Raw genomic sequence first — 12,157 nt, forward strand, 5'->3', positions numbered from 1 at the left:
GAGTTGCTCTAGCATGAGTATCAATATGTCCTTTACACTTGGATAGCATGAATATTAATATGTCCTTTACATTCCCCCCTAAAAATTATGTTATTATCAACAATAAAGGTGCTTTCCCAGGGTCATGCTTTGAGCCTGAGGGACATTGGTCTACACTCAATTAGTGCCCTTGTTTCCAATCGAGGCTGTCGCGGCATGTCCATCCCTCCTTGTTAGTTGATATAATCATAAAGCTCTGATCTTCAGATGTGAGGTTGGTTGGGGCATGCGGGTAAAGATCATCATTCCCTTGTCATCCAGGTCTTCAATGCTGGTTACATCTGGGAGGTCCGTGTACAGTAGCACTGGATGTTGGTTGACAGTGTCCTCCTTGCTCTCTGACGACTGGCAGGCTTTCCTCATGCAAAATGGGATACAATAAAAGACTACTTTTAGTAAGACATGCATTAACAAGATGCAAGCAGCAATATGGAACACTCCTTGTAATATTCCAGCAATCCACTCACCAATCCCTTTAAACCAATTAGCAGGGTTTAAAAAGGAGAATGTATCAGACCACCAATTGTCTTTGGTCAATTCATTATGTTTGTTATACTCTTCCCTGAGTTTCCTAATGTCTCCCATTTTAGTCTTTAACCGTATGGTAGAGTCGGGGTCAATATAGTGACAACAGGCTGGGCCTATAACCTGACACATCCCTCCTTGAGCTGCTGTCAAATAATCCAGCACTAAAGTATGTTGATTGGCCACTATAATAAGTTGATTCTGCTCTGCAACAGTAGTATTAATTACTAGTGTTGAGCCACCCTCGTAGTGTTCGGGTTCGGTTCGGTTCATCAAACACCGGGATATTCGAGGAACTGTTCGTCGAACACCTTAGAACCCCGTCGAACACCGTTAAAACCAATGGCAGGCAAACAAAAACACATAGAAACACATAGAAAACACCTTCAAAGGTGTCCAAAAGCTGACAAACTGCTCAGAAGACACTCTCTTTAACCCCTTAACAACATTTGACGTACTAATACGCGTCTGTGCCTTGGGACTTAAGAGCCAGACCCGTATTAGTACGTCATGGCGATCACGTGAGCACACAGGCTGTGCGGGCGCGATCGCCGCCGGGTGTCAGCTGATTGTCACAGCTGACACCCGGTACTATGTGCAGGGAGCAGTTACGCACCGCTCCCAGCACATTAACCCCCGCGATGCTGCGATCGGAGTCGATCGCAGCATTGCGGTGGCAAGGGGAGGTGATCGCAGATACTCACCTCCTCTTCCAGCTTCCAGCGCTGTCTGCCGTGGCTTCCAGGATGTTGCCATGATGACCCGATGTCGTCATGACAACATCCGAGTCACCAGACAGCAGGAAGATTTTTTGGACATGCGCAGTGCATCTCCAAACAATCTTCTCCCTGTCCAGCGCTGACAGCCTGCATGGCACAGGGATGGTGCTGCATTCCTGTGCCATGCAGGCGATCAGAGAAAAAAAAGTGAAAGTCCCATAGTGTGACAAAGTAATAAAGTATAAAAACTTTCAGAAAGTGAAAAAAAAATTAAAAAAAATTGCAAAATAAAAAAATAAAAATAAAAAAAATAATCCACCAAAAATAAAAATATAATGTACCCATCAATAAATATTATTATAAAAAAAAACAATAAAAATACACATATTTGGTATCGCCGCGTCCGTAACAACCTGACCTATAAAACTGTCCCTCTAGTTAACCCCTTCAGTGAATACGATAAAAAATAAAAATAAAAAACAAAGCAAAAAACAATGCTTTATCACCATACTGCCAAACAAAAAATTTAATAACACGCGATCAAAAAGACAACTATAAATAAAAATGGTACCGCTGAAAACGAAATCTCGTCCCGCAAAAAACAAGCCACCATACAGCTCCATCAGCCAAAAAATAAAAAAGTTATAGCTCTCAGAATAAAGCTATGCTAAAAAATATTTTTTTCTATAAAGTTGCTTTTATTATGTAAAAGTGCAAAACATAGAAAAATGATATAAATGTGGTACCACTGTAAATGTACGGACCCGAAGAATAAAGCTGCCTTATCAATTTTACTACTCGCAGAACAGAATAAAGAAAAACCAAAAAAACAATTCCTGAATTGTTGGTTTTTGTTTATTCTGCCTCCCAAAAATCGGAATAGAAAGCGATCAAAAAATGTCACGTGCCTGAAAATGGCACCAATAACAACGTCAAGTCATCCCGCAAAAAACAAGCCGTCACATGACTGTCTGACAAAATCTGGAAAAATTATAGCTCTCAAAATATGGCGATGCAAAAACTAGATTTTACAAAAAATTAGTCTTTTAGTGTGTGACAGCTGTCAGTCATAAAAACCCCATATGATTCTGGTATTGCTGTAATCACACCGACCCGAAGAATAAAGTCGTCTAATCACTTATACCGCACGAGGAACGGCGTAAAAAATAAACTCTCGGGTTAGGGTTGGGCTAGGGTTAGGGCTGGGTTTGGGGTTAGGGTTGTGATGGGGTTGTGATTTTTTTCAAAAGTAAGAAAAAAAGATGACGATATGGCAACTAGTGTTGAGCACAAGTGCTCGCTACTTGAGTTTGCATCGGGTGCTCTGGTATGCATTGAGTATCGTGGGTATTTGAGTGACATGCTCGAGTCTCCGCCCCATATGCTTCGCGGCCAAAAAAACTTTGCGGGGATTGCCTGCCATGCACGAGTGATCCCCGCATGTTTTTTTTTGGGTGTCTAATAACCGTGAAACATGCGGAGCAGGGACTGTACATGGTGCATACCTGAGTACCCGATGCAAACTCAAGTAGCGAGCACATGCGCTCAAGACTAATGACAACTTATTCAATATGATGACCTAATGTTATCAAATTCTGTGTCGCACCTCTGGGTTCAAAATGTTCACTATACACCTTAATAAAATCTTTGAGGGGTATAGTTTCCAAAATGGGGTCACTTGTGGGGGAGCTTCACTGTTTAGGCACATCAGGGGCTCTCCAAACGCGACATGGTGTCTGCTAACAAACTGAATGGAAAATCGGCTCAAATTGTTAGCGGACGCCATGTTGCATTTGGAGAGCCCCTGCGTGCCTAAACATTGGAGCTCCCCCACAAGTGACCCCATTTTGGAAACTAGACCCCCCAAGGCACCTATCTAGATGCATAGTGAGCACTTGGAACCCCCAGGTGCTTCACAAATTGATTCATAAAAATGAAAAAGTGTTTTTTTTTTTCACTTTTTCATTTTTACAAATCAATTTGTGAAGCACCTGGGGGTTCCAAGTGCTCACTATGCATCTAGATAGGTGCCTTGGGGGGTCTAGTTTCCAAAATGGGGTCACTTGTGGGGGAGCTCCAATGTTTGGGCACACAGGGGCTCTCCAAACGCAACATGGCGTCCGCTAATTATTCAAGCAAATTTTACAATCAAAAAGTCAAATGGCGCTCCTTCCATTCCGAACCCTGCCGTGTGCCCAAACAGTGATTTTTCCCCACATATGGGGTATATGCGTGACCAGGAGAAATTGCACAACATATTTTGGGGTCCATTTTTTCTTGTTACCCCTGTGAAAATAAAAAAAATTGTTTCTAAATTAACATTTTTGTGAAAAAAGTTAAATGTTAATTTTTTTCTTCCACATTCCAAAAATTCCTGTGAAGCACCTGAAGGGTTAATAAAGTTCTTGAATGTGGTTTGGAGCACCTTGTGGGGTGTGTTTTTTAGAATGGTGTCACTTTTGGGTATTTTCTGTCATAAAGACCTCTCAAAGTGACTTCAAATGTGATGTGGTCCCTAAAAAAATGGTTTTGTAAATTTTGTTGGAAAAATGAGAAATCGCTGGTCAAATTTTAACCCTTATAGCTCCCTAACAAAAAAAAATTTTGGTTCTAAAATTGTGCTGTTGTAAAGTAGACATGTGGGAATTGTTATTTATTAACTCTTTTGTTTGACATATCTCTCTGATTTAAGGGCATAAAAATTCAAACTTTGAAAATTGCAAAATTTTCAAAATTTTTGCCAAATTTCAGTTTTTTTCACAAATAAACGCAAGTGATATCAAAGAAATTTTACCACAGTCATGAAGGACAATATGTCACGAAAAAACAGTCTCAGAATCAGGGGGATCCGTTGAAGCATTCCAGAGTAATTACCTCATAAAATGACAGTGGTCAGAATTGTAAAAATTGGCCTGATCATTAACGTGCAAACCACCCTCGGGGGTTAAGGGGTTAAAAAAGCCGGCCGGATATTCAGCAGTGGCAGACACCGGTACCCGACAATTTAGACAAGAAGGAATAGAGCATCACACATAGATTATATAGATAGAAACATGTCAGTCACATATATAAGAAGTACAGTGACAGTGTTGGTTACTGTACTTGTCATTTAGTGTTAATGGATTTATTAAAAAAAATATTAGTGTTTTCATGCACCGTCTCTTTAAAAAAGCCGGCCGGCAATTCAGCATCGGTACCCGACAATTTATAACAGAAAGAATAGAGCATCACACATAGATTAGATACATAGAAACATGTCAGTCACATTTATAAGAAGTACAGTGACAGTGTTGATTACTGTACTTTTCATTTAGTGTTAAAATAAAGGATTTATTAAAAAAAAATTGGCGTGGGGTTCCCCGTAATTTTAGTCTCTAGCGGAGGTTAAGCAGACGGCTGGGGCAGATGTTTGAAGCCTGGGAAGGGGGTAATACCCACGGAGCTTCCCAGGCTACTAATATCAGCCCCCAGCTGAATACCTAGCCTTTACTAGCTATTAAAATGGGGGACCCCCAAAAAAATGACGTGGGGTCCCCCCTATTTTAATAGCTAGCAAAGGCTAGGCAGAAAGCTGGGGGCTGATATTAATAGCCCAGGAAGGGAGCCATGAATATTGGCCCCCTCCCAGGCTAGAAACACCAGCCGTCAGACGCCCCAGAAATGGCGCATCCATAGGATGCACCAATTCTGGCACTTAGCCTCGCTCTTCCCACTGCCCTGTAGCGGTGGCAGTGGGGTAATAGGGTTGGGGTTGATGTCAGCTTATAATGCCAGCTGACATCAAGCCCAGGTTAGTAATGGAGAGGCGTCTATAAGACACCCCCATTACTAACCCCATAGTCAAAGTTACAAAAAAACACAAACACCCAGAATAAAGTCCTTTAATTGACACAATTCTTTATTGTTCTAAATTAAACCATACTTACCATCATGCCCATTCCAGCTGAAGGCAACGATCTCCTGCAATAAAAGTAAAATAATAAAGCAACATCATCCTTACCTTTCCATGGTTCCCACGACAGCTTCAGCTCTGCTACATTCACATGACAGGCTGGACCGCAGCAGAACGCTGCCATCCAGCTTGCCATGCCGCAGTGACTGAGAAGCGCAGGCATGCTTGCGCTTCTCAGTGTCTGGCTGTGACGGAATAAAGATGAGCCGAGGTCATGTCCAATGAACTCAGCTCACCTCATGCACGTCACTGACAACGTGGGAAAATTCTCCTGCGCTGTCAGTGACGTGCATGAGGTGAGCTCATGTCCAATGAACTCAGCTCACCTCATGCACGTCACTAACAGCGTGGGAAAATTCTCAGTGCTCAGCGCTTCAGCAGGAGAATTCTCCCACGCTAGGGTAGCCATTGAGATGACAGGCTGGATCACAGCTGAGCGCTGCCATCCAGCTTGTCATCCTTCAGAGACACTGCAGAGCACAAGCATGCCTGCGCTATTAATACGAGGGTCAGTCAATAAGTAATGCCTCCTATATTGTTTCTCCTTAAATAAGGTAGTTATGTTAAATATTCAAATTTGGCACAATTCCTCAAACCTTCTTCTCCAATCCACAGCAATTGAAACTTCCTGCACCAACAGGTGGCAGGACTGTATCCGTTTGCAAAATGGCTGACATCAATGTTCGTATTAGACAACGTTCTGTGATTGAATTCTTGCATGCAGAAGGTGAAACACCCATTCGAATTCATGAGAGATTGAAAAATGTGTACGGTGATGCAACAGTGGATGTCAGTACTGTTAGACGATGGGTTCGTCGCTGTAACACAGCTAAAGGGCCATCACCGTTGGCTGACAAAATGCGGAGTGGCAGGCAAGTAAGCGCAGTGACTCCAAACAACATTTAGCGAGTCGATGACATCATTTGTGGTGACCGCCGGGTGACTGCAGATGAATTGTGTGGCATTATCTGTCTCAGTAAAGTCAGTGTGATGAAAATTATTGGACAACTGGGATACAGAAAAGTTTGTGCACGGTGGGTCCCAAGAATGCTAACCAATGAGAACAAAGAGACAAGAAAAACAATAGCCTCCGAACACTTACAGCGCTTCCATTTGGAGGGGGAGGAGTTTCTGAAAAAAATTGTGACTGGAGACGAAACATTTGTTCATTTTTTTGACCCAGAATCAAAAAGGCAGTCAATGGAATGGCATCACACTGAGTCACCGAGGAAGAAAAAATTCAAAACTGTGCGATCAGCAGGGAAAGTTATGGCGACTGTGTTCTGGGATGAGGAGGGTGTGGTTATGGTTGATTTTTTGGAGCAGGGATGCACAGTAAATTCTGTCAGATACGTCACAACCCTAAAAAAAACTTAAAGCACGTCTCCAGCGAGTTCGCCCCGCTAAAGCTATGGCGGATGTTGTTCTTTTGCATGACAATGCAAGACCACACACCAGTCGTCACACCACTGCTGAGATTGTGAAAATTGAATGGGAAGTCTTGCCTCATCCCCCATACAGCCCTGACCTAGCACCATCAGACATCCATCTGTTTGGGCCGCTAAAAGAAGCTCATCGTGGGATTCACTTTAAGGATGAGGAGGCCGTGAAAAAGTCCGTGCGTCAATGGTTTAGGAAGCAAGACCATGCTTTTTACCATGCTGGAATACATGCCCTTGTTAAACGGAGGACCAAGACTGTGGAAATAGATGGAGATTATATTGAAAAGTAACAAATTAATCGTTAATGTTGTGGTTTTCAACCTATGTAATTGCATTTGAATTTCTTTCCAATTAAAAGGAGGAAAAAAATAGGAGGCATTATTTATTGACTGACCCATCTGCCCCAGCTGTCTGCTTAACCTCCGCTAGAGACTAAAATTACGGGGAACCCCACGCCAATTTTTTTTTAATAATTCCTTTATTTTAACACTAAATGACAAGTACAGTAATCAACACTATCACTGTACTTCTTATATATGTGACTGACATGTTTCTATCTATCTAATCTATGTGTGATGCTCTATTCTTTCTGTTATAAATTTTCAGGTACCGGTGTATGCCGCTGCTGAATTGCCGGCTTTTCATGTTTCACTGTGAGCACTGTTCCCATCGATTTGGGCAACCACTGTAATGCCACAACCACCATGGCTGTGGCATTACAGTGAGTGGCAGACAATCCCTGCATGATTGGTGCTCTAAATGCCAGACATGCAGGACATGCTTTTGGTGCACGAACAGTTATCGAACATAACCTCGAACAGCCGAATTTTTTGCAAATCGTTCGCGTTCGTCGAACGAATCGAACACCGCCCAAAACAGCTCGAATTTGAGATTGGCGAACAGTTCTAGTCGAACACCGCTCATCTCTATTAATTACTACCAAAATATTCCAAATCTGGTCATCTAAGTAATCAGTGACTTCCACTAATTTGTCGCACATTTGTGTTACCATAGGGTAGAGGAAGACATTACTGGCTGTCTTATTGGGTATACTCATTTGTACTAAATGAGGTCTTCCTGATGGGCGTGGGGTGTTGTCTTTGGCATGTTTATAAATGGTATGAAGAGGGATGGCTCTCATATCTACTTTACTTTTGGGAATAAGATAAGTGGCTGGAGTTAGCCGGGCCAACGTACAAGTCCCGCCTACTCCGACTGGGAGCCATTTGTACGCATTATTCCCACAGACCCAATATGTGGCTGATGGTAAATCCCATAAAACAGAGTGCTGTAATACTAATTTATGTACCAAATCGATAAAAACTGTGTTATTTTTAACATACACCATGAAGGCATTTGTCCCAGGGGGCTACAATATCCAACATCCAGATTACCACATGTTGGATCACTAGACTTATATTCAGAAAATTCATGTTTTACTGCTGTTGCGGTTGTCTGGAGCACTTGGTATGGTCCATCATACAATGGTTCTAGTCCATGTTTCCGAACAAGCTTCTTCACATACACATAATCTTCAGGCTTGAGGGTATGACAACCTTCTGCATCAGCTGGATCTGGAATAGAAGAGGATACTAATGCATGGGTGTTAGTCAGTGCTTTGGCAAGCTGAATCACATATTGTACAACATGATCTGTTTCTTCTGATTATTGTTGTGGTGTAAATCGAGCTATAGCTGGTTGTGACCCAAATAGTATCTCATAGGGTGACAGTTTGTGTTTCCCTATGCGGGTGGTGCGTATGTGATATAGTGAAATGGGAAGGAGCTCAAGCCACTGCGCCGTAGTCTCCTGCATCATTTTGGTCAACTGCCTTTTCAGTGTGCCATTCAATCTCTTCACCTTGCCACTTGACTGTGGATGGTAAGGAGTATGTAACATCACTGTTGATCTGATCATGGTAAGTATTTCTTGATATGCGCATGAGGAAAAGGCTGGTCCTTGATCAGTTTCGATAACTTCTGGGACTCCATACCGGCAAACAACTTCAGAGACCAATTCTTGGCTGTAGTCTCACAGGAGAACCTGCAGTCGTGACAAAGCTTCTCCTTGCCCAGATCTCCCCAAAATCATGTGCAATCCCGAAGGCGTATCTTGAGTCAGTAAATATATTCACACGTCTTCCTTCGGCCTATTTACAAGAATAAATCAGGGCTTTGAGCTCTGCTTCCTGTGCTGACATACTGGGGGGTAAGGTCGCAGCCTCTACCAATGTATCTTCAGTTGTGACAGCATATCCAGTATGAAACCTGCCAGAGGTGTCAGCATATTTGGATCGATGCATCCGTATATAACGTAAGTTCTGGGTCATCCAAGGGTACTTCCCCCACTAGAACAAGTGGAGTTGACTCCACAGTAATTTGTTCCGGACAATCATGCGGTGGAGCCTCTTTCCCCTCTCCTTCAGGTGCTGGTAGCAGGGTGGCTGGGTTGATGGTGGTGCACCGGTGTAATTTCACATTTTCTGACAAAATCAACGAACACTGCAGCCGCAGGTGTCTCTGTGTGGACAAATGTTTAGGTTGCTGTAAAGCCAGAACAGCCGCAATATCGTGCGGAGCATAAATGTGAGTTTCATGTCTAAGTATGATGTCCGCCATTTTTTCAAGTAACTGCTGTGTGGCGTGAACTGCTCGTAGACAGCTGGGGGAGTCCCTGGCTACCGGTTCCAGTGCACTGAGTAATACCCGACTGGGCGCTGCTTTGTACAGTATTTCTGCGTGAGTACTCCAGCTGCATGCCCTCCCGTCTCAGAGACATACAAATGGAAAGGTTGAGCATAGTCCGGATTTCCAAGGGCAGGGGCTGTCATTATCCTTGACTTTAGTTTCTCAAAGGCTTGTTGCAGCAGTTCTTGGTGGTCCTTGTTGTTTACATCAGCCAGAGTGTCTTCTTTTAATGCATCATATAGGGGCTGCATCAGACGTGAGGCGTCTGGGATCCATTGTCTGCAATATGTACATAGTCCGAGGAACCGTTGCAGCTCTATGGGATCTTTTGGGAAAGGTAGTAGGTAGATGACCATCTTCCTTTCTTCTGTGAGATGTCTGGCACCCTGAGTAAGGCAATGGCCTAAGAAGACCACTTGACCGAGGCAAAACTGAAGCTTCGAGGCTGAGACTCGACAATTCAGTTTTGCCAGATGCTTGAGGAGGCTAACACTGGCCCTGATGGACACTTGCTCCGTGGGGGCACACAAAAGAAGATCATCCACGTATTGTAACAGTACTACCTCTGAGTTGTCCAGATGTCATGGCAGCAGACAGCTAGACATGTTCTTTGCAAACTGATTAGGGCTATTCTGCGCACCCTGCGGCATAACCGTCCAAGTCAATTGCCTGCCCTGATATGTAAATGCAAACAGAAACTGAGAGTCTTTGTGTAGTGGAATGCTGAAAAAAGCGTTTGCTAAATCAATTACTGTAAACCAGACAACGTGTATGTGCATCTATTAGAGACTTAAGGATATATGACCATCTAGAGAATTAGTTTACATCACCATATTTTAGCCCTAATGTCAAAGTGGACATAAAGATGTGCTGTTGAGGGTAGTGGATTGATCATCCAACTTATCCTGAGCCCATATTTTAAGGGCTTGACAGAAGTTAAGCCCACTCTCATACGTATTGGCGTCTAATGCTCTGTCACACACTGATCATGATGATCTTCCTCATACACATTCTGGGTGTAGTGTGTATTGCTGCCTGTATTCCGGGTGTGCCAAGATGGCCGCCACCAGAAGGAAGCATACTACAGGAAGGGTGCACCAAGATGGCCAGCACCAAAGGGACATCTGGTCAGAGGCCGGAGGTGATGCAATGGGTGTAGCAACATGGCTGCTGCAGGAAGGGTTGGAACTTTGGGCGGACATAGGCGGACATAGGTATAACAGATGAGGATGGGGCACTAGGAGTGGCTTGGGTAGTGGCAAGGGGAGGGGCTCCTGAACGGGGGGGGGCACATGACATGCAACACAATAATCTGCTGACAATGGATTCTGCTGGCCACAATTAGAACATTCCCAACAATTCATTACTCCGCCATTATCAAAGAGCAGTATCTTTGTAATACATATACCATAGCATCTTTCCCTTAGTGTCTGTATTTTCTTCCTCCATTCACCCTTTTTTTTTTTGACAAATTCTCTGCTGTTCCATATCAAGCCAAGGCCGTTTTGCTATGCTAGCAGCTGTAACTGGGCGCTTATCTGGCAGCGCGCATATTTCAGTAAACCATTTAAGTTCCTCCGCATATCCACATACTTTTTCCTTCTGTCAGCAAACTCAGCGCAACCTTTTTTTTTCACATGCATTCACTTTATTTTTCAACATTCCATTATCTCTTCCTTCTGCATTTTACATCTTCTACTGTAATTTACAGTACAACCCACACACGTTACTCTTTTGGTTTTCTCTACATGTATAACAAACTGACATGATAGCTGTCCGGCTCTTGTAGCCATCACCTCTCCTTCTCTTAACGGACCATGGTCACGGATGTAATCATTAGATGCAGCTTGCATTGTAAGTCCCCCAATTCGACATATCTCTGCAGCTAGCCCCCACCCATGCTGCTGTTTTGCATTAGCTGCGCTTACAATGATCACAACCTGCTGTTGTGGTATACTCCCCATGCCTATTCTCAGTATAGTGGAGAATTCCGAAGGACCATTCAGTAAAACAGACGCCACCTCCTGATACTCATGTCCATGTGCTATTTCCCCAGTTTGAGAGAGGGTGAGTAGGGAAGAGTTCGGAGGACCCTGGTTCTCTCTGAATGGAGTATGGACCATGGCAGGGGCAGGTGGGGGTAGTGGTTTATAATACCCCCCGTCAGCGTTAAGTAATGGGCAGGTTGGTGCTACAACACCGGGTTTACGTGCTCCACAATTATAGCACGTCTTGTGCCATCCTGGATTAGTGACCAAACACAGATTACAGAGCCAACCGTCTGGGTTATATGATGGTGACTGGCTCTCAGTGGGAAGTGCAGGGTATTTACTCTCATAAGGTATAAATTGCTCAGTTTCCGGATTCAGGGGCTGGGGTACTGCTACATTTGTGGGGGTAGGGGATGCTTCTTTAGGGGCTTTAGATTCGGGTTGTGGATTCATAAGTTGGGAAGGGGGACCTACTTCCTCCTGTACTTTTTGCCCATCAGCTTCATTTTGTAGCACAAAACAACCAGTTTTTGTCACAGTGCTAGATAATTTGCCTTTCTTGACATAAAAGTAATTGAAATAACCAAGCTTCATCTCCTCCTCTATTTCAACATATCCTTCATCACAAATCTCATGTGCCACTTTCCTAAAGTTTTCAGCATCTTCCAACAATCCACAATCAACTAACTTTCCTCTATTGTGGCGAATTCCTTCGTCCCACAACGCAGGGTTAAGTCTGCCCTGCATGGTAAAGTTTAACACCTTAAACACTTTCAGTGCATTCTTAAATGATCTGTTCCTC

At 43.5% G+C, this 12,157-nt stretch overlaps 1 protein-coding gene across 4 annotated transcripts in view; it reads left to right on the top strand.

Annotated features, from left to right (window-relative positions):
• The window catches only part of LOC141259330 (probable cation-transporting ATPase 13A4), a 1,218,891-nt gene that overhangs the window by 210,660 nt on the left and 996,074 nt on the right, over positions 1-12,157 (top strand). The gene's annotated exons all lie outside the window — the stretch shown is intronic.

Source organism: Phyllobates terribilis, unplaced genomic scaffold (genome assembly GCF_046119375.1).
Source record: "Phyllobates terribilis strain yellow unplaced genomic scaffold, ASM4611937v1 Scaffold_3__8_contigs__length_932513732, whole genome shotgun sequence".
Taxonomy (NCBI): Eukaryota; Metazoa; Chordata; class Amphibia; order Anura; family Dendrobatidae; genus Phyllobates; species Phyllobates terribilis.